The sequence below is a fragment of the Mastigoproctus giganteus genome, chromosome 7, assembly GCF_048544385.1.
Source record: "Mastigoproctus giganteus isolate SK-2022 chromosome 7, ASM4854438v1, whole genome shotgun sequence".
Lineage (NCBI taxonomy): Eukaryota > Metazoa > Arthropoda > Arachnida > Uropygi > Thelyphonidae > Mastigoproctus > Mastigoproctus giganteus.
The window spans coordinates 68357842-68379245 of NC_143581.1; the positions used below are offsets into that span (position 1 = coordinate 68357842).

Genomic DNA, 21404 nt, shown 5'->3' on the forward strand with positions numbered 1-21404 from the left:
TGCTGGACAAAAACCGGAGTTCCTGAGAGACAAAAATCATGCTGTTATCCACTGAGACCGACTAACTCGGCCACATCGTGAAAAAGATCCATAAATATTCCTCAGATCATCAACAAGTCTCGAACTACTCAGGTCTTTTCCACCGGTGTGAGGAGGATGGTACCCAACGAAGCATTTCCTGTCGCCTGTGGTAAGGAAGGCCCATGGTGTCCTATCGATGATTTTTCGAGCATTTCCTTGTATAGGTAATCAAAGTACTACTGTATACAGCAATTGTAAGACCACACTTGGAATACTATGTCCAGGCATGGAGACCGCACCTAAACAGACACAGAGCTTCTCGAAAAAGTCCAAAGGTGTGCAGAGCTTGGGAACTAAACACCTTAGAGGAGATTTGATTGAGGTGTATAAGGGTCTGAGGATAAAAAAATGAACGAGGTTAAAATTTTCACTGTTATATATGATTCCAGAACTAGGGACCATAAATTTAAATTGTCGAGGGGAGAAGATTAATGAGCTGCAGAAAGTTTTCTTCCCTTATTAATTACTGGAGTAAGTTCCCTCCATGGGTGGCTGAGGCTGGCTGCTTGGGTAAACTGAAAGCTCAACTGGATGAGGAGAAAATCAGATAGCTGGTACTTTTTCTTTTCTTTTGGCCAGTGCAGAAAAAGTCTAGGGCTTCTCTACACCACAGTTACCATAAGCGATGTTGGTACCTTTAAAATTACCTTTTGTTCGTCTGTTAGAATAAAATGTCCGGACACAGCAAAACTTTAAATTAAATTTACGCGCTGATAAAATTTTCCTTGTCTGCTTTTATCAGATAATTTGATACTTCACACTTGCTGAAAAAAACTGTTAAAAAATCGATACAGATAAAGTTGCATAGAAATCAAAACTATAAAAAAATAATGCTAGATTTGCATATTGGTATGAATCTTTCCCAACAACACTTCATTAAATGTTACACAATTACTGTATAAATAAATTATTGATAGAATCGCACTTAATTTGATCTTATTTCCTTAAGAAGGTTACGCAGCAAAGGCAGACTTTAGGATGATGGAATGAGAAACATTTTCCTGTCAGAAAATAATAGATTTAACTCGTGTTCTTCTGTATTAGTCCAGTCCTGTCATCATCAGCATTTCTGTTGATAAATACACGTTGACAACGATTCAAATAAAGCATAGCTGATAATCCTACGCGGTTTTTGTGTATGAAACAGATTTCATCGTTAACCAGGTCTGCCATTTGCTATTCATCCATCAGTCGTCCTCTGGGACTACATGAACCCATGACCGTAGGCATCAGAAAGATGAATAACAACGCCAGAGGGAGAGCCAATAAGATTTGTTGGCTACGAATATATTTTTGTTGTATCTAAGGTACGTTTACCAGGCTGGAATTCCCTTTAAATGATTTCTAACTTCATTAAAAGTCAACAAACCATTACGCCTTACCACGAATCTCCCAGGGGATCGATCAGAGTATTCTCCAGGCGCATTTACAAACTGCTCTGGTATTCATAACGCAGCTAACGAATCTTCCATCTTCAAATCCCTCTGTGGGCTCGTGGAAGTAACAAATGCATACCTTGATACATCCTGTATTGTTAATTACAAGATATGTACTCAATAATTCGCTGATTTTCGAAGGAATCGTTTTCTACCTGACGCAGAGGTGGTAGCCTAATTAAAAATTTTATATCAGCGATGCTGAACACGCAATATAACGCGCAGCGCTTAAAATTCTAGGATATTATGCGCGAGGAATTACCATTTAATAATTAAACTGAAAATATCCAGCCTGAAAGGGTAAGGTTATAAAATTAACATCGTGATTGGAATACTGAAGAGTATTTGTAAGAGGTATGACCCGTTTTCACCTTAATTACCCACTATTCATAATAAAGAGGGGTGTGAGAAATACATTTTAAACAAGTTAAGTAATGTACAGAGAGCGTTATATTTCAAGAGCGTAGTATACAGAAATAATTCATGAATTATTAACGAAAGAATAATATTCAGTGCTTCAGCCACAATATATGGGCAGCCTATGTGGTACGCATAAAAAATGAAAGAATTTTTCGATTTCTATTGGTCCGATTTTAATGAAATTTGTGATCGCTCTACAAATCTTTCTAAAAGATCCGGATGGTGAGAGATGGATGGATATGGTGAAGACAACGGGCAAACGCTGCCTATAATTAACAATATGGCGGATGCGCAGAAACGAAATGTTCTCATTTAGTCGTTGCTTTTTGCTCTTTTTTGTTATCAGTTTACTAAATACATAAATTATGAATTATTATGGGTGAAATACCTGTTGAATTTCACACGTTATTTAAAACAAACAAATTACTTTTATATATTATCAGTTAATCGGTAACAAGTTCATCAATCGGTAAAATTATTAATTTTAGAAATCGAACACGCCAGAAATGGCATTCGCTGTGTACACTAGCTAACTCGTTTCTTAAATCAATAGAAGTAAATAACTATTTATATTGTTGCCTGCTAATTAATAAATCGACTAATAATATATAAAAGTAACTGTTTTCATTTCATTTCACATACCTCACAGGGTAATATTCACTCCTCGTTTTGCAATATTATTTCCTGCTGCGATTAATATATTTAACATAATAAGCAAATAGTAATAAATTCACGATTCATATTTAGAAAACTGATAACAAAATTCACGATTCATACATTTAGTAAACTGATAACAAAAATTATCTCTAATATTCTTCCAATCAGCGCAAGGCAACAAACAATACAATACATTCGGTGCTTCAGCATTTTGTCTGACTTCACTACAGTGATCTCGTCTGAGATGAGCCATATTTTGAAAATTAAAATGGTTTCTCTCTGCGAAAGTTTCAGCCATTTTTGCTATTCTCGTACCGCATTTATTATTTCAGAAATTCTTATTCATCTTGATAGTTTTTCGAAGAATGCTTTATAACTTTATTTTTTGCAGTTGCAACAAAACAAATTCCTTTTTCATTAGATTATATATTCTATTTAATAATTCCAGAGCGTTACTACTTAAGTGGGTATTTAATAATGGGTCGTTTTTACATCTCATTTAGCGCCAGCTGCATCCAATCGAAACATGCAAAACTCCATCTTCTGCAATTCTCGCGAATCTATTCTTATCTCGCGCATTCAAATTTAAATTCTCGCTTTTTCGCTGCTTTTTATTATATCGGCACACAAAAATATGCAGCGGATGAAAAGCTATTTCTACTCAACAGAAAATAAAATTACATAATTTAAATTCAAAACTTGGTAAGTTGGAAGTTAAAATAAAACAAATAGAAAACAAAATTTTATTAGCCGAGCGAGATGAAAAACCACCCACAAAAGAGCGCATAGCAATGAGCAATGAACAGTTTAATAAATGCACGAGCAAGGGGTCAACAGTTGTGAAAGACTGGAACCGACGAATCAAAATTAAAATGAAGATCATTAAAGGTCCAACAGATGGCGGTAGTCGTCCTCTTCTTACAACGGGACCTGTGGAAGTTTATACACTGCCCTAACATTAATATCTAGACATGAATTAATATCTAGACATTAATATCTAGACATGACCTGTTTCTCCATGAATGGAGAAACAGGTCCTATGCATGCAACACGTCACAGACGTGTTGCATGCATAGTTATTATGGACAATTATGCACTTCCAACATTATGGCAATACTTCGGGGAAGATTCATACCTGTATCAGCAAGACAACGCGCCGTGCCCTACTTCTCGGATCGTAACAGAGTGGTTTGAGGACATGGGTGTGAAAAAGTTGGATTGGCCAGCCCAGAGTACTGATCTAAACCCTATCGAGCATCCTTGGGATGTATTGGATCGTGAGGTATGTGCACGATTGCCCAAAGAACAAGGCCAAATGAAGGAAAATATCACCTGACATTTATAAAAAGCTGGTTGAGAGTATGCCGCGAAGATTGAAGACCGTCATAAAAGCAAAAGGTTTCAGCACAAAATATTAAATAACACAATAAAAGCTTTTTTTTTTGTCTAAAGGCAGGTGTCCGGTTACTAATCGTAGGGCAGTGTATATGTCAAGTAGCTATTATCCTAACGGAAAGAAAACAATGTGACAATTCAACATCCCAAAATGTGTCCTTAGATATCTGCTCTTCCTATTTCCAGGTGGAGGTCATCCTATCATCCACCTCCTGTGCCTTCCCCTTTTGTCCCAAACTCAAACTCTCACCTGACCTTTATAGTGAATAGTACGCATCACAGAGACACTACAAAGAAACTCCCCCGGTGCTGCTAGACAATTAACATTATGTCACTATACGTCCCTTCACTATATATGCTGCGTTGTTCGTGATATCACTCCAAGGTGTTGTGGGATGCATCCATTTGGAGACAGGAGAGAACATAATGTTTATACTCGTGAATGTACTTAATACAGAAGAAAAGCAATGCAAACGCTGCCTATAATTCCAAGTCCCCAATATTTTAATTTTAACAATTTTTTTGACAATTTGTTAATTTCTATATGCAGTCGAGTAATCTATCTTTTGGCATTTTCATTACGAATTTCTTGTAGCATTTTGCCCCTGTTTTCTTAAAAAAGTAACTAGAAGCGTTAGAACCAATGAAATAATTAAATCTTATTTTTAAAGAAAAAAGCCATCGATGCAGTTTAACCCAAGGACTTCATTAATTTCGAGACAACAGGAAGTTCATCGGACACCGCCTGAAAGATCGATAAAATTACTATTCATGTATGCGACCAGCGTTATAGAATATCGTATTGTCCTTCTCAACAGCAATTTGCTGTGCTTAGAAGATCCAATGCCCACATTCAAAGATAGTTAGCGAGCGCATCAAATCTTGCATTGAAAACAAGATATGCAAATCAGTAAAAAATAAACAAATCGATTCTGAATTGTATTTCTGGAGGTACAAGTCCAGATCAAATGGTATTAAAGTCGTGTTTTTTTAGTATTTTCCCCAAAGCAACAAAGACCATGAGGCCTCATTGCACTGTCTGAAAATTGTGTGTATCTGTGATCGATTTCCCTCTTTTGGGATTAAAAACATGATGATCTCGCTCAAGATCGACTAATTTGGACAGGCCAGGAAAATAGCTCATAAAACCTTTTTCTGGACTCAACAGAATTCGAACTCAAGTCTTTTCCACAGGGTTCGGAAGAACAAAAAGTCGTAAACACCAGTAGCGAGGCCCTCTTAAAAACGGGGAAGGATTAGACCTGGATAATCAATAAAAAGTCAGCTGTCCTATTATATAAACATCATGCTGAAATGGTCAACAAATTAACTCGAGTGGAAGACCAGAATTTATGAGACGAGACAGAAGCTTGCTTCTTGTCCAGACAACATCACTTCAAATTATTCTTCACCTGAAGTACTTCGTGAAAGTGGCTGATGTTTGAGGAAAAGCATAAAGCACGGTATTATAATTATCTCTCATCAAATAGCTTCAGGAAGAAGTAGCACTATTTCAATGAGTTTTATAGTGGAAGGTAATTTCGTTGAAAAACAACCATTTTCATTTTCATGGTCGTATTTTCTGATCGCTTTATCTAATAGTTAAAAAGCAATCAGGATGTATTTAATAGTTAAAAAGCAATCATCGAGCATCCTGGATATCAGGATGCTCGATGAATATCGAGAGAGCTGGCGAAGCAAAGGTGAAGAGTAAAGTTTTTCGAATTTTTTGCGCACATCTGTCCCATAGCATGGTACACCATCTTGTTGAATGATGCTGTTGCCATTGGAGAACAACAGGAACATCTATCCGATTTCCTACCATGTTCAGATAATCCGCAGCTGTCAGACATTATGCCATTTGTAGTAGAGGACCCAAAGACTCCTAAACAAAGCATTCACCAGATCACTGCCCAGTAACTTTGCGCTGTCTAAACATTGCATGTCGGATATCCGTTTATACATGTTTTCTTGTACACGGTATTCGTGTGCAAAAGAGAAGGAAACGGCTTGAGTTCGAATCCCGTCAATGACGTCAAAGGTTATAAAGGATCTGAAGGGTTTAACCTTCAGATCCCTTATAATCTTGAAGGAGGAGAATCGGAGAAAAATTCTCGTACCAAGAATTAAATCCTTAGAATCAAAGTCAAAGGATCAAAATATTAATATATTACATGGATATTAAGCACTAAAACAAGTGACCCGTTTGTAAAATCATGATTCAAGAAGCCAACATGCACTTCGCAAAAATTTCCTTCAGAAGTCATCGCTTTAAGACGACCCAAGTTGCCTTCTTTCTTTCAAAGTCCCTTCCCTTTCAGTTTATTTTTATTTAGTCAACGTTTCTTTGTAATGTGATTAGAATATATTACTTTCCTTTTCGGTGTTTTCATTTTAATTTAATTTATTTTCAGTGATTTCCTTTTTATTTCATTTTAACCGCATCCTTGGTTTTTAAAAATAAAACATTATGGCATTTTTAAATCTACATTCTAATTCAATTCATCATACTTTACGTTCAAGGAGAATGTACAAAAATTAAAGATTCTTTTTGTGTCCAACCAAAACGCTACAACTTTTATACAATCCTTCACCCCTCCCCCAAGTAGCTCTAAACAACTTTTTGTTTCTAAAAGCGAGTCTTAAATAAGCTTAGAGCTTTTGTTATTTACTTTACACAGAAGCTTCTCTTTGAAGATTTATAATTGAAATGAAGGGATTGCATTTGCGTAGGTTAAGCCTTGAGTTTCTTCAAAAATCCCTTAAGAATTAAGTATTTTATATATAAGAGTATGCTTTTTAAAACCAAGCACTTTCTTTGACAGAGATTTATTCACATCAGCAGTATTATGTTGTCAGCTGGTACAAGAACTTCCATGACATGTTTAAGAATGCAAAATACTAAGATAATTCTCTTTTGGGCATTTTCGCTTTTTGATGAATCCATTAAAGAAATGTCTCTTCATATTATATCAATTTATAAGCACATTATGTTATTAAATTTTAAGAAAAGCTCCTTAGAGAACAATAAGCTTTTTTAAAAGTAGATTAAAGAAAACTCGAAAAAAAAAACCTGGAGATAATAAGAAATGGTAAAAGATTGACTTCTAAAAAGAGGAAAGGAGAGTTGTTTATTGCGATTAATGTCTCCTGGAAACATCTAATGGAATATAAGTTACTAAAATGAAAAATCACAGAGCATCATTAAGAAAACTTAACTCCTTCAAGATACTTTCCTTTTATTCAAAAAGATGTATTTATTATAATTTCAGTCAAAGAGGGACATACATGTTCCAATTGAGTGTATCGTGTTTGTAGAATGAGTTCACTCGGTTTACAGGTTTGAAATATAAAAACTATGAACTATTTTATCCCTTGTGTGGTTAAGTACGCCCCCCTAAGCGATTTAAAGTGTTTTTAAGAATCTGTACTCGGGATCTGAACTTTTCCAAAAGACTGATGACCAGCAAAATTACTATTCGACCACACATCAAATTATTGAGAGCATTGGTATGAATTCCCATAAATTCCATTTACTCATTGGCTAAAAAGAATCGCTTTAATATTGATTATGCTAATCAAAGAGTGATCGAAACGGAACTGCGTTTCTCCGAAACTATTTACAAAATCAAAAGATTTTTGTTTCCTGGAGTGAAGAGATCTTTGTCTCCAAGAAAGTTTTTAAGCAGTCGTGTCATTGATTTTTCTTTGGCAATCTTAGTTCCAGAATCAGATTACAATCTTACATGAAGTTTCTTTAGATCGTTCTTTAGTTTCATTTGAGAAATAAGGAAGCTGTGATCCCCCTGAAAGCAGACTGCAAGAGGTTAAAAGCTTGAAAGAAGCATTTCAGGTAATCAACAGCTCCTGGAGAAGGAAAAGGCTGAACGGGAAAGAAAGAAAATAAATGTTTCTTTTTGATCTTTAACTTAGAATGTTTTGTGAATTACGAACATTTCTCCTAAGGGTCTTTGTCTTCCTTTAAAAGTTAGGAACAGTAGAACTATTTAATGCGTTCTGTATTTCTTTAGAAGTGCATTTCACGGATGTGGAGAAGATAAGAACCTTAGGAGTAATGAACTGTTGTTCTTGATTGGTCAAAACACTAATGAATTTTTACAAGAACAAGGGGTTAACTGAACTGCTCTGAAATAAAACATCATCGACATACTGTAGATAAAAATATACTCCACAGTGCCAATGACTCAAAGCTTCAAGAGTCTTCCACTGTCCATACTGCACTGAGCACAGTCTATCTAGTAAAGGGATTCCCAAAAAGTATTTTAAAGTGAATTGTGTACATGACGTTATACTGAAAAAGAAACAGTGAGCATATCCATCCGTTAATAGTGTTAATAAAATCACATTAGATTTAGGGAATATTCTGTTGGACCAGAGAAGTGCCAAGGTATCCCCATTCTATAAGGGAGAGCGAAAAAAAGTAGCTTTTGAATCTGACCAGTGGTCGGTAAGCTTTTTGAATCTATAGATAAAGGCGCAATACAAAACTACCCAGATCAGAATGAAATCTTAAGTGTTTCTCAGCGTAACAAAAGCATCATGGTCTTTACCATATACAGTGTCCCTCAGGAGAGCATGGTGAGCTCGGCAGCTGTGAATCATTTGGTTGATGACTATTTTTTCTCAATTTTCAGAAAAACAAATAAGGCATTGAGGCATCAGTATATGAATTGCAAACTGTATCAAATTTACAGTCGTTTTACATGTTTTTCTGGCTGAAGAAACTGTACAAACAACACCCGAGACCGATTAACTTGGCCATGGTGTTAAAAAAATGCCACAATGTTCCTTTCGAGATAGGATTCGGATTCAGGACTATTTTGCACAAGGTGTGGAAGGACAATAATTATAACCAATGCTAATTTTAAGGATACAATCGTTTAGAGAGGTCAGGGTTTCAACAACGTGTTGAAATGGCGCATAAATCCAATTTTTATCGTTTTTTTTTATCTGAATTTTTTGTTAAACATATTTTGAAACATTTCTCTGATCACTCGATTTTCATAGCTATGTAATAAATTAAATTAAAATTCAAAATTAAATTTCAATTAAACAGAGTTAGCTGGCACTTTTTAACTGCGATTACTAAGACGATAAATAACTTAAGCAGGAAACAATTAATCTCGACTATTTTATTAATTTTGTTTATTAAGCATTTTGTTTCCAACACTATTATTTTCCAAGATTTATCGAGACAAACCATGGCTCATATGTTTAATTTACAAGTATTTGGGTTTAAGTAAAGCACTCTCTGTGTAATATTCTGTTTAATACCACAAAATCTCATCTCAAACTTCCGTGGAATTCTGAGTCGTTTATTATCGATGTTTGCTTTCTAACAAACTTCCGATGTCAGTTCTTTCGGCTATAATCTCCCTATTTTCGTTCTTCAAATAAATAAATCCCTGGAATGTGCGAATCCATTAATGTTTCTTAAATGGAAGGATAAGTTTGCTTTTTTCTCATCAAAATTTTAAGCCCATAAGAACCATCTGCAAGGAAAATTCCTTGAAACAGACCTGTATATTGCTATAATACATCCAGTACAGCATAGCTTAATTGGATGCCACGTGTTTAATTGGATTTTAGACACCGAATAGTTCTTGAGTCTTTCAGACTTCAATTAAAATATCCCATATTTCTTCTTTACGCATTTCTGTGACACTGAAGTATTTCCAGTTCAGAGACACTCAAAAGGTAGACAATCCAGTATTCAACTCATATTGGATTGTCTGCTAGTCTGCGCATATATTTTTAGTAAGTAAAAATACTGAGTCAAAGTGCATCAGAGGTTATTTTCAGCTGCATCGCTCCTAGCGTTTTCTTTATTTCTGTTATATATGCTGCATGTTTAGCCATCTTAACATTCCAGTGTCTTCTCAGAGATATTCATATAATATTATTTTTACAGCTGGTTACAATGGGGATACATCAACGACTAAGACCATATTGCACTGTATATAATGTCTGTACACTGCGTGTGTTCTGTGGTCGATTTACTGAAAGGAAAATAGAGTTTTCAGAGAAAAATCATTCTATCCTCGCCTGAGACCGATTAACTAGGCCACGTACATTATGTGATAGAATATCAACATAAAATTATTTTAATTTATAACCTTCTTAATCAACACGATGTATGCTTTCTAAATCGTGTTAATCGAATATTATTTCCTCATACGTATTAATAAAATTAAACATTTGTAATTTGTAAGGTGCCCACATTTCTCCAGCTTCTAAAATTGGATTTCCTCTATAAAATATTTTCTGAGGATGCTTCCAACAAATGATCCCTTCTAGATGAAAAGAACATATTTCAGGATGACAAATACAAAGTATACTTAAAATGCACCAGACAGAAACAGATTGGATACTCAGTCCTCAAGAAAGGCTTTGAGATCATGTTAAATCATTAATTTTTCGAGCACGGTATCAGATATATTTTATGGTGAAGTGATTTAAATTCAAAGACTTTATTACAAAAGATGTCGTTAGCAATTATCTCTGCTCGCATCTCTCTTATATACAGAATTGCATGCTATAAATTCTAATGACTGAGTTCCTTGACAACAAAAGGAATCGAGGTTGTTCTTAGGAATCCTTTTTTTTTCTTCTAAACGTCTAATGATTTACAACATACGGCTTCTAGAATCGGTCTGTAAGACAATGGCGTAGCTCCCTGGCATAAACTTTGATATTACTCCTAGGGTGACTACTAAGCTTCAAATTCTGAAGGAATGCGGAAAAGCAAACACTGAAATTACTATCATTGCTGATGTTCACAAAGCAACAGTTGGGCAAAAAAAACTCGCAGTGGAACAATAGAAAAAATGTGGGAAAAATGCATGTCAACTCCAAGATCAGATAGCCATCTTCGTATCTGCACACAAGATCTGTTTCTTTTGAAAGTCTTACCAAACAGTGGAAAGAAATAACTGGAATAGAAACAACTGAGAACTAAGACGAGAAAAGACTGAAGAATATGGGTCTGGAATCGCGTTCTCCAATTAAGAAGACAATGCTCACTAAATACAGCACCAAGCACGCGTTTTATGGGCTAAATAGCACCAGCATTGGTGTGAAGAAGAAGAATGGTAGGAAGTTTTGTTCATGATGAAACGAAAATCAATCTGATTGGCAGAAATTGCTCCAGAGTTTTCCTCATTAACTCATCGGATTTGATCTCGAGAGAAGAAACCATTCTACCATTGCCTAATTCAGCCACGTTGTTAAGAAGACCCATAAAAATGTCTCGCGTCGTTGACGGGATTCGAACTCAGGTCTTTTCCACCCGGTATGAGGAGGAGGACGGGTGATTATACTAACTGTGCTACCCATGAGGGTTGAGGCTTCAGGATTTTCTGTTTCAACCAGCAAACCAACTGAACAATACAAGCAATTACAGACAAAATATACAGATACCTCGTTGCTGTAGTTGCTCTGGTGCTTATAACACACATACGCTCGCGCGGACAATAGAAATATGGTGGACTTAAGTGTTTTTTTTAAAGCTGATTTCGATTGCGCAGGAAGGTTTTGTTTTTCTTTCACTATTCACAAGATATTTCATAATTTATTTTTAGCATACCTAGATTCTGCTTATCTGTTCATATTAGTTGATTGAGAAGTTCTGGAGTCAGGGGTTTTCTAGATATTGTTTCAGTAGCCAATTTTCTTCCTTTTCTAGACAATTCTACCCCTCCATGTATTCTTTGCAATGTCAGAGAGATATATAAAGCAAACCACCCAGAGTGGTCAATCAGTCGAAGTTATAAAGGCATGATTTAACGTTGTTTCTAGTTTTTGTTGTCTATTGCAGTTGCTTCTAATATGTCACGTTAGTGCGGTAACTCCTCAGATTACATTATTAAATCTGACAGGCATCTAATGTCCCTATTAAAGAAAGCAAAGGAATTTCATTTGGCTGCAAATGAGGCGAACAAGACAAGAAGGATCCGCATACACGCTTCACTAATTAAGCTTCGTGTCTTAGAAGCTGGCTAAAAGAAAATAAACGCTGTATTTCGATGTCCCAGTAGTGTGGAGGAAGACAACCAATCATGTCAACGACTGCTATTTTTGCATAATTCAAATCTAAGGGCGGGTAGAGAAAAACAGAAACAAATTGAGTATCCGAACATCCCATCAGCCAAGAGACCAATTACTCAGAGTGGCCAACTACCTCTTTCTGTTCCTTCAGAAAGGTATTCAGTAGAAGTGGAAAACGCAGATGACTCAATGGAAACAGTCCACACGAGTTCTGAAGCAGAATAAGAAAGTTCAGACAGAAACAATCAAAACAGATCATAATGTCTTGGTTGAGTTTTTCAAGCTTTATTTACCGTTGGCCAAAGACGGCAAAAAATCACATTTATTTCACTCCCCACACCAATTAAAGATTATTTGTAATTTGAGAGGAATATATGTTCTAGAATCTCCACATTACCAGGCTCGATGCAGCTGAGTAAGGATGAACAGGGACAGTAGGACACACATTTGAGTGGCCCGTGGTTCAAACCCCCCATGAATGCTAAAGACGGTTACAATCACCAAGAAGAAATCGTGATTGATCATCCAGGATGGATTGCTTACAGATAACAGTATTCCTTTAGTTTCGTGGAAGTGATTCATCTCTTTCAAAACACGACCTGTCTTGTCTTTGTTCTACAGGTTGCTGTACATGTCCCAAAGTTACAAGTCGTAACCTCCTTTTGTCTCTCGAATAATTTTTCATAAATTTCTCCTGCATGTACCACGAAACTGATGTCGTAAAAACATGCACTTTGTGTACTTAGACTTTCTTAGTAGACGAAGAAAGCTTTCTATGATCAGGTTACTGTATGCTATTGCGCATCTTCTGAAGATTCCAGCGAGCTGAGTAGTTTCAACAAGCCTACTGGGCAATTCATCCATCGTAGAAAACATACTGCAAAAAACAAAGTACATTAAGAAATGGAACAGAGGACACACGCTTTAAAAACATGTCGCAAAGTACAGAGTTAGATCTGCATTTTAAAGTAGGATAATCAGAGAGAAATTCTTTTTATTGTGTTTTACTATAAAAGTTGCATCAATAATTTTACCGATTCGAAGTGTAGGAGCTTCCATGATGTTGAAACTGCTTGTAAAAGAGGGAATGATAACACAGCTTTGAATTTACACGCGCAGTCACAAAATATAAAAGTGCTTACCTGTTTTCGCTTAAGGAACTACAATTATTTTGTTAACAATGATTGTAAAGATGCCGATTTTGTTAACAATGGTTGGAAAGATGCCGATTTTGTTAACAATGATTGGAAAGATGCCGATTTTGTTAACAATGATTGGAAAGATGCCGATTTTGTTAACAATGATTGGAAAGATGCCGATTTTGTTAACAATGATTGGAAAGATGCCGATTTTGTTAACAATGATTGGAAAGATGCCGATTTTGTTAACAATGATTGGAAAGATGCCGATTTTGTTAACAATGATTGGAAAGATGCTGCTTTTGTGGACGACTGGACACTGTCATTATTTAAACTTAAATTTTTCATTCACGGTTTATTTTCATTTCATATTTCCTGTTTTTAACGTAATAAAGGGAAATTTAAAACGCTGTCAAAAATCTAGACTGAGCCCGTTACGTTTGCTAATTTGTAACTTATTAAATGCGTTAGCAATTAAAAGCTGTCCACGCTTCACCCTGTTGAAAAGGTTGATGCTCCGGCGAATATAAAGCCTGATTAATGGAGGGCAATACTGCAAGCAGGTCGCGGCATGTCTTTTGAAGATACGTCTAAATTTAGAGCACCCCTCTAAATGGAAGGTAAAAAAAAAACACACAGCATTTCGAAGAAGGAAGAAAATACTCGAACAGTGAAAGTTCTATACCATTTCCGCTTAACAGCGATTTCTTGCAAGCGATTCTAACGCCATCTGGACTAGAAGAAATTAATGTTGTCATTAACTTTGAAATTTATTTTCAGACACTTTTTCCAATTATAATAACTGATGCTACACGAAGTTACGATGCACACAAAATACACAAATAAGCCGAAACTATAGGGGCAACGTCGAACTGTTGCCCATGTAGATAAAAACAGTGAATTCAATAAGAATAAAGTACGAGAAGTATTTTTCCTTTGGGTATAGACTTACAATGAAATGGCATCATACCCAATTGCAGGAATTAACTATACGAAACTTTGTCAAGTATTTACAACTTTGTTTCCCAAAATGAAGCAAACTCTTTCTTACGTTTAAGAACAAGAAAGAAGGTACATAACAGAATGTTTTTAATCTATAAATATTTTAAATGGTGGAAAAAGACCAAATTTGAACACAAGTCATCGTTTAATCTTATAAACACAATGGAATAAAACAAATTTCAGTTTTCCAAACAGCTGCTGAACGCAGTCTATGACTGATCCTATTCAACCAGCAGTAGAAAAATCCGTGATCAGAACTTAGTTTTCAAAGCTGCGCTTTGGGATTTTTAATTCCATCGAGGAACATCGAACTGCCCAGTAGATGAACCTTTGAGTCTATCTCACAGCGATTCTGCATTTTCAGAATAATAGAGACGTCTTATTATAAATCTCCTGAAAAAACACGATTTTAATAAACTAGCCAAGCGTAACTTCCTTCCTGTTTTGAACCAACATCTCGTCGGACGAAATTATTTATTAAAGATGGAGATGGAAATTTATCGTTGGATGCCACCGGGATATTACTTCTGACATGAAAACAACGAAGATGAGAATTTCTCTCTGATGCTTCAGTTTCCACATCTTTCTATCTATGCTATATATTGTCACTTCGTGATTAATTACTCTGGCTCTCAAAATTTTGTTTATACTTTCAGTCGATCAATTTTACGTTTGTTTAATAATCTCATTCATTAAATATGCAAAAAAAATGCGGTTCCATCTAGTGTTAGTAATGAAAAGTGTACAACGATTGGAAGACGAAAGGAGACTGCAATCCATCTTTCCTTTTATCTAAAAGTCCATTTTCCTTTTCTCTAAAAAGGAATAAATGCAGCAGAAAATCGGTACTCTAAGAACGAGACCACAGGAATTTAAAGCGAGTTGTGCGTCAGAACTGAAGGTCCAGTGTGGTGCAAATGACTAAAAAATTCAATTCAGGCAAAGAAAGACCCATTATCAACCGAATTATGTGGTGACATTTCAAAAACCTGGGATTTCGTAGTCATGGTTCGACTAACGCCACTTCTTTTTGGAAAGATTCCATTGAAGAATGGAATCTTTCAAAAAATTGAAAGGTTCCATTGGAGTTTTGCCGTCAACGCAAAGACTGAACTGTGGAACAGTGGAAAAAGATCATATGGTCTAGTCAATCTCGATTTATACATTCTTGTAGCAATGGTAAGGTGAAAGTGGAGTGAATTGTATGAATCCATGCACCCAGATTGTCTCGTGACCACCAGCGAAGCGGTTGAAGGTGGTTAAAAGGACATATTATCTCCAATGAATATTTTTTCTGTAGTATCAGATGAACTTTCCATTGTCCAAAACTTGTATCTGAATGTGTCGAGCAACAGTCCCAAGATTTTCAAAATCTTCTCTGGCCGAATAACTCTCCAGATATGAATGCAATTTAGAATGTTTGGATTAAGTTAGTAAGGGCAGTTCGGCTTCAGAGTTCTTTATCGACCTCAATACAACAGCTGACAAATATAATGAAGAATGAATGGCCAAATCTGGAGCTATAATCCCTCACATGCATAGTGGAATCTGTGCTATGACATATACCGGCTGTAATTTCAACTAGTAAAGTAGAATGAGGGAATGGAAGGAGAGAAGCAGCAGTGCGTTGTCTAACCATGATTTATGCATCTGTAAACATCTCTCTTTGTTAATGATTTCTCGTACTCAGCTTCGGTATACAGTCAGCATTTCAGTGTCTTGTGGTATTCACACCACAAGATACTGAAATTCCGATGTCAAGTTTTGTTGTTCATATACTTATACGCCATGTACTCTTTCTATATTACTTTTCTCAAAGCTTGAGTCTCCAAGAATGGTATATCCATACTCCCTGTTTAGTCTGGTCTGCGAACCCTTGGTTTCCTTATTGGATCACCCTAGTCATCTTTTAATACGTTAACTTTGAAAGGCTCAGATAGATCGCTGTGGTACGCGCTGGAAACTTCCACGGTATTTATTTCCCGCTGCGAACACCCACTATAGTTGTAACTTAATATTTTAGGTTACAACTGTAGAACACTGCAAGGTATCTCACATGGAGTCTCTCTTATCAACCCTTTTTCTCAGTTTATGTTATATTCAATCGCACTTTGGTAAGCCGTCAAAACAGCTCAGAGAGATTGTTTTCTCTCTTGAATAAACAGATTCTTTTTGAAAGCTATTTATTTGGAAGTAGTGGAATACCAGTGCAATTTTCTGAAGGTTTCGGTTGAACGTTTCGTTTTCTTGTTCATGTCACAATAGAGAGATAAAAATGGCAAGGTCTTTCTGTTCCACACCATGTCCCTAAAATTACTGATATGGTAATAAAATATACCATTCTAGAACTTCCGTGAGCACCTTCTGAATCTTCTCTGTGGCATTAAGATTAAGTCCTATTAAATACGACAATCATCCATATATGGAAAATAAAATTCTTCTAGAGACCTACACATGTTTTCATCCTTCACATTTAAGAGCCTGCACTTTGACGTAAGAAATATGTCACTGTGTTAGACCTAAGGATTCCGTTTAAATCATTTCTAAAGAAACTTTCAGAAAGTGGTCGCTATCTTTCTTATGTCTGCTTGCTTTGGGTTTATCTTAAAGGAACTGTTCTTTGTGTTTTCTCTGCTGCCGCTTTTAGTTTCCAGACTGCAGCAGCGTAACTGACTGCGTCTCCTTGCATTCCTTAATCTTACTTACTCTACTCTATTTACTTCACGTGTCCTATCTGGCCCAAACACAATAATCCAATCATATTTATACTCCAGTGGCTCTCCAAGATGACATGTGGTCACCTTAGACTTTTTCCTGGATATCGTCATTACAAATAAAACCATCTTCAATCCATTTCAGTCTCCTTTCTGGTTATTTTCTTTTGAAATGGTTAATACTTACAAACCTTATAACCTTATGCTGTGAACTTATTAAAAATTTCTTTAGAAACGCGTAAAAAGTCGACTCAATCAATAATCGTATTACATTTAAATCTGGTCTTTGCATAGTTCAAAGGATGAGGAAGAGAATCAACAATTTTCCGTATCCACGCAAGAAGATTCACTAAATATTGATGTCTAACCACACATTTTCAGAATCCTACTGGGATGTGATAAAGCCGGTGCTTGGGGAGAATAAAATACTTATTTATGCTGGCAGGGCGCTGGCTATAAATTTCTTTTGTAATGAAATATGCAGGCGGCCCTTTTGTGTAACATCTGAGAACATATATCTCTGCTTATCAATTCATTTCTATTGATATTTTTACTGACAGTTCAAAAGAACTTGATAAGTTGCATACCAATCGTTGAACAAGATTACGAGCTAAAATGGAAATGAGATTACACTTGTGCTATCGATCTTGTTCACTCGACACTTTTCATTTAAGGAATCATTTAAACACCTGTCTCATCTCTTTCTCGGCACAATAAAAAAAGGAGAACTACTTTGTTTGTTCACTATCTCGTCTGGAGAATCTTAGCACGAAGCAGTTCCTGGGTTGATGGTAAGACGAAACTTGCTGTGTCCATTAGTCTTTTATCGTTCGGTAAAATAAACAGGAAAGCCGGCAACCTCATCTGCAGAGTAAAGTACTGAGAATAACAACACCATCCATTCGTTTCCCCTTTCCTCTCCCTCTCTCCGACAGTGTGCCGGTGATGCGGGTGTACTCGGTACGTTGACCTCGCGCGTTTCAAGCCGTACTAAAATTATGGCATTACCTAATGGCACTTGTAGTGACCTCGGCGCCGCGATGTTTCTTACAACGTGCGAGTAACACTTCCCTAAATCATAGGGGGTACTGAAAACACAGCTGGTGGCTTCGTGGGGCATTCAGACGAAAGTCAGCCACGAGAGTAGATAGGAAAGCTGGAGCAGGTTCTAGTGTGATAGGAGAGTTCCACTGCTCCATATACGGCAAAGATAGAGTCGAGTGTTCCCCTCCCCAAAACTCTCTATTCAGCGAATGTCAACACGACGATGTCTGTCCCCTCTTTAAATAGCGTGGATAAATTGTCAGAGTATCAAAAAATGATAAGCCTTTGACAATTCATCAGATAAGTACTCTGCCAGAAAATTGAATACAATTTTATAACTATGAAATTGGGTATAACCACGAAACTTGAAAAGCAGCTGTCTCTACAGGTGTGGTACTCATAACTTGTTTAATAGGAGCAGAGAGTAGTGCTATGGGATCGAGTGCAACTAACTTATGCATGGTAAGTTGTAGAATGAACACCAAACATCCATCAAACTTCTGATTGCTTCATGCTTTTGTTTCCAGGTGTCTCCTGTAACTAGTGAAATCACACGTACTGGAAATGGCCCCCTTAATAGAGAAAGTGGTGCTTCGATGTATTTTTACTCATCGTAGAAGTACTGGACTGAACCTGGACAGAGAACGATTTCTTTTCGGTTAATCGCCACATCGGGATAGATACTGGTCCAGTTGGAGAAGAGCGCTTAGATACCATTTGCGAAGAAATCGTGATCAATCGACTGCAGTTAGGACATCATTACCAAACTAACTTCACCAATTGCAGATTTCCTCCCAATAGATGGTGCCTTAGTGGTCCATTGAGGAGGCAGTGCAATAATAAAGTTACAGACTAACGCCCTTGCGCAAAGTTACGATTTCTGTTGTTCGCATTGGTTTTCTGCAAGGCTGTTTTTTACTTCACCTCCTGGACATTCAATATTAATATTTAATGATTTTGATATTACTATTATCTACAGGAAGGCAAAGAATATGGACATTGCAAGAACAATGGTGAAATATTTGATTTATATGATTCAAATATTCTTGTATTCAGTGAATAAGCACCAATAAGTAAAATAAAATATTTAATAAATATAGAATGGACAGTACAATATAAATAACCGTATTAATCTACAAGTTATTCAATTATCTAACATTTCATAGACATTATAACGAAGCTTGATGAAATGAAAAGTGATGTTATTGATTTTAAAGATCACACCTGAAAACCGATTAATAATCCTAAAAATCCATTTTTGTTCTAGATTCTGATGGTCTCGAGAAACCAAAACGGCCTTACGCCCAACTGAACTTCAAATTTTCCACATTTGCCACAGCGTATTCATAAACCGAAACAAAAACTTCAAGTTTATGGCCGATGCTTCTCACATTTTCTCTTTTGAAAGCCTGAGATACCCAAATAGTTTCTGGTCCATTATACTTAAAAGGTCTAAAGACCACAACATAAAGAAAAGTGTTACAGGCACCGACAGCAGCTAGATGATACAAATATCGATCCCATGTACATTAAGGAACTTTTATCGCATCAAAAACAAAAAATCCCTCACCTTTACTCCCTGCTCCTAATTGACAACACTTTCCATGTCTCACGAATACAAAATTTCAAAAACCCAAATTACTGAAACGTGTTCCAGTACCATGTTTATCTTTTTATTATTCTTAAACTGCTTTTGCACAATTATGTTTTTTTTTATTTAAGAACTTTGGAATAATTATTCTATTCAAATAAGAAACAAAATTCTGAAATTCGTATTAACTTTAAATTAAGCCATTTTTCAGAAATATTATCCACGGGAAACCCATAATTAAAAACTCATTCTATCGTTGCTTTAATGAGAAATAATATTTACCAAAGCGTAATTCATTATTTTGTTTTTATAACTTTTTCAGCGAGTAACAAGTTAAGCATCAAGAAAGGTTTATCTCGTCATTTCTATTGCCACAGGAGCCAACAAAAAACAGAAAAAACCGCTTCATCTCAGTAAGTGGGATCGCTAGCCGCAATCTAACTAGCATCTTCTGAATTCCCCTGTGTTTTTACGGAGAGTAAGAAAGAAGAAGGGAAAAAAAAACAGAAAAGTTGAAAGAACCGCAGTGCATCAAGTCCGAGTTAACACATAAATATGGAAAATGTCCAGAGGTGGTTATTATATTGCCCTAAAAGAGATGGAGTGCTGAGATGTATTCTGACAACGGACGTGGAATCGCTAACAGAGTGTGCGAGAAAAAGGGGAGGTTGAGAAGCCCAGGTATTTTCTCTTTTTAGAATACCTGACAATCTACAACGATCGAGGTTTCTTTGAAAAGAAAAATATTCCCTTTCAAGGGAATATCGCAGCTGGAAATCTAAAACCCACCATTTTAAGTTTTTCATTCTGTTCATTTTACTTCATTAATGAACAATCCGAATCAGGACAGTCTGTGGACAGGAAGCGCGTGCGTGTTCAAAATTTTATGTCCTCTGCACATAAAATAAACCGACCTTAGAACCAAGCCCAAAAATAGTTCTTGGGAGATTAAGTACTACTCCACAGCTTACGTTCAATCTTTGTTAATGAATCTTGGGAGATCTAGAAGTTCTTGGTGACCACCAGATATTATATTTAATTTCTTTTTAGGATCGCACTATCTAGAATTTAAAATTTGTTATTTTTCTATACTTTCAAAGTTAACTAATTACATTTACTTCGCCTTTTCAATTTAATAAAAAGCTTCCAGCCTTCATCTCAAGGTTCGATAAGTACAAATTTGATTTTCGTCCATAAAAATGCCATTAAGAATCGTATTATTCCATCAAAGCCACACAAGATGGGAGAGATGAAAGGCCCAAAAATAAAACTGACTTTACACGAAGTGCATTGATATAAGAAAGCTTTTCTGTAGGCCAATGCATTTTATACTCGGAGACAGAGAGCCGAAAGAGCTATTGCACAAGAGAACTGAAAATAAAAAGTACGTCCATCACAGCAATGGTCCTGAATTCTATATAAGACGTTATGAAAATAAATGAAGATTTAAAATGGAATGGAGGAACCCGTTTTAAATCAAAATTTCCCTCAGCGACTCGTCTTAGAGTTTTGAAAAATTCAATACGTTTTAGAGTTCAGATATATCGGAGAAACGATGAGGGTACAGAAGTAATGTCTGCATTATGCGGCCCATTTAACCGCCTATAATTACCTAAATAAAATGATTAAGAAGAATATTGAGAAAAAGAAAACGTAAGAGAATATAATAAGAATTATTTGACCTTTCAATACAAATAGATTGTATACGGGGGGACAGTTGAAAAGTTCATGACATAAGTATGAAAGGGTTGTGGTACACTGTAAAATATTTCTGTATTTAATGTCTAATAGTTCATTACTCAATAGTTCGTTAGTTTCAATAAGGTCGCTTTTAATTCCAGGCCCTGGCGTCAACAAA

General features: G+C 36.0%; 1 protein-coding gene across 2 annotated transcripts in view; it reads right to left on the reverse strand.

The window, feature by feature from the left end:
* LOC150082982 (guanylate cyclase 32E-like) overlaps positions 1–21404 on the reverse strand; it is a 432790-nt gene that overhangs the window by 89885 nt on the left and 321501 nt on the right. The gene's annotated exons all lie outside the window — the stretch shown is intronic.